This window comes from Montipora foliosa, chromosome 11 (genome assembly GCF_036669935.1).
Source record: "Montipora foliosa isolate CH-2021 chromosome 11, ASM3666993v2, whole genome shotgun sequence".
Classification (NCBI taxonomy): Eukaryota; Metazoa; Cnidaria; class Anthozoa; order Scleractinia; family Acroporidae; genus Montipora; species Montipora foliosa.
In genome coordinates, this window is record NC_090879.1 from 45,193,853 (window position 1) to 45,196,352 (window position 2,500).

At 38.6% G+C, this 2,500-nt stretch overlaps 1 protein-coding gene across 2 annotated transcripts in view; it reads left to right on the forward strand.

The window, feature by feature from the left end:
* LOC137976199 (N-acetyllactosaminide beta-1,6-N-acetylglucosaminyl-transferase-like) overlaps positions 1–2,500 on the forward strand; it is a 43,658-nt gene that overhangs the window by 4,770 nt on the left and 36,388 nt on the right. The window contains exon 1 of one of the 2 annotated variants that reach the window (XM_068823497.1): positions 271–703. The exons of the other annotated variant lie outside the window; for it this stretch is intronic. The gene's annotated coding sequence lies outside the window, so the exon portion shown is untranslated. Of the gene's footprint in view, positions 1–270; positions 704–2,500 lie in introns of those variants that run through there. 2 annotated transcript variants of the gene reach the window in all.

A 2,500-nucleotide genomic window follows, 5' to 3' on the forward strand; every position in this document is an offset into this window, starting at 1 on the left:
CACGTGCGAGCAAAAGCCTAGCCTCTGTATCCAGAGAAGAATCCGACACTTTGGTTGTTTACCATTTACAAGCAGAAACCGTTTATTACTAGGTTTGTTCAAATGGTAAGCAAAAACTCCCGAATGGGGGAAATTCAGTTGGGATCGGCGCGTACCATTTACAAAATTCGTTCCAGTTTACCGAGAGAGTCTGGAGGGAGGCAAAATCATCGGTGAATGCAAATGGTAAACACGTTTTCCGTTAGGAAATTCCGTTTAGGAAGTTTGGACTGCCTTTCAAGAAATCCCGTTTTCTCCGGAAATTTTCCGCTTGGGATGTGAGACCAAAATAGGCTTACCATTTTCATTCCAACCGAAATTTCCGGATTTTTTTGGTAAATGGTAAACAACCTTTATAACTCCTCAAGTGTGCCTTGGTGTCCTTATCACATTTTGCTATTGTTACGCATTGAACGTTTGCTGGATTATCAGAACTTGGGCCACAAATTCCCCCAACAAACTCAGAATAACCGCACGAAGCCATTGGTCTGTGTGCTTTGTCCTAATCTCTTGCGTGACAGCTCTGACGACACAATCACGGCACAACTCGCGAAGGTCACAAAGCGTTCGACTGGTTCGATGGTCGTTTGAGGGCTTCGAGGAAACTGATCCAACCAGCGTATACTTATATAAAGGGGGATACTTTTGTTTGTTTGTTTTGCAGGTATGTTCAGAAAGTGAATTAAGGAAACTTGTTTGCGTAAAAATATGGGATGGAATGAATCTTACTGGTATGCAAATTTTTAGGTTAGTTATTTTAATTACCGGATATGTCTGTTGCTCCTGAACCAAAACAGTTAAATTTCAATGACACGTTCCATTTTACCTACAGTAGTTCCAGTAAACCTTAAAGACTCGAATTGCTCAGTGAATAAATCGAGATTAGCGTGTGTGATTTCAATATACCTCGCCTCCGCTTTGGTGGTCAAAGGTCGACTTTTGTTGACAACAGCATGTTGAAATTGGGCCTCAAAAATCCTCCGTTTCATTTACCCAAAAATTTTATTGAATTTAATTGCAGCAGAAACATTGCTTATTCCGATGAATATCGTCCCGTTTGAGAAAGCCATGTACCAGGATGCTTTTTTGACAGTCGAATTTCGTACAAATTTGGCACTCTGTAATCAATGTAAAAACGGTTAAGTTTTAAAATTTGGTCAAAAATTCCAGTTTGGGTATATTGTACCGTTAATAGTGCTAAAGGGTGAAGGAATTACTCTAGTTGTGCCTTGTTGTTTTGAATTTCAAGTTACTCATTCGTTATTTCAAAAATAGCGATTCAAACGAGCAACATTTTGGAGTCGTTTTCACTCGCTCACAAGGCCCCATACCGAAAAAGTCGCCCTCCAGGTAAAATAATTATCGAAACAAGCTAAAACATATTTTTCTAAAAATGGTTTTGGTAGTACTTTATTGTGACAAAGTTTGGCAATTTTCGATTTTTTTATCTTGCACGGTCTTAGGTGAAAATTGCTGAGAGGCGCTCTTAAAAAGTCGTAGAAAATTCGGCTCTCGTTTGAATGGAAAAATCCTTTCGCTAAAGTTTATTTTTCAATATGGACTTTCAAAAGGTAATTTTTTTTTTCACGTTATGGGCATTTTAACTGCAATGTTATGATACCATATGAAACACCAATAAATGCTAAACCAGATGCACTCATTAATGTGACGTATTAGGTGACTATGGAAACAAATGAGCCACCGAAAAACACGCTATATATTATCTTTAAACGCGTATTTCGCAAAACCGAACTCCGTGATTCCCATTTTTTTATTGCTGGAGAGTAATTGGCACGCTAAGACAAAACTCATTGCAAAGTTTAAGAAAATAGGCCATTTTCGAGATCATGCCTGTTTCCTCTTCAAACCTGTTCTAAGTGCAAAGTTAATCTCGTACCCAGATCTCACTCTGTCACTGGAAATGTGAGATCTGGTAAAATTCGGCAGTACACCATTTTTCATTGGCTACTAAAAAAAGGTTGCGCATTGCAATCTACGCTCCGATTGGCTTATTTCGCGGGGCACTTAGTAAAGTTTGGTTTTCACAAGCTCATGTGCTGGTTTCAATAAATGCCAGTTGTGCGGGGGAAAGTTCTTTTTTTTCCGACGCCGGAAAAGCTTTACAGTTGAGGAAAATCATTACAAAAATTTGCGACGTTTGTGTAAATGGTACCGACGAAAGCCCCACGTACCCTACCACTCGAATACAGTTCTGCGTAGTTTCTTGCTACGAGGTACGCAGAAACTAATAAATTCAAGTTTAAGAATGTAATTTATTCAAAACAGTATTTCTCGTTCTTAAAGCATGACTCGCGAATTAAGTAGTGATCAATTGTGAATTTTACGATTAGATTAACTACATTTTTCGCGAGATCGTGTCAAGAAAATAGCGCTCGTTGCAGTGATTATGTCTAAGCACTCTTTAACATTTTCACTTTCAATTTACGGTTTGGTTAACTAC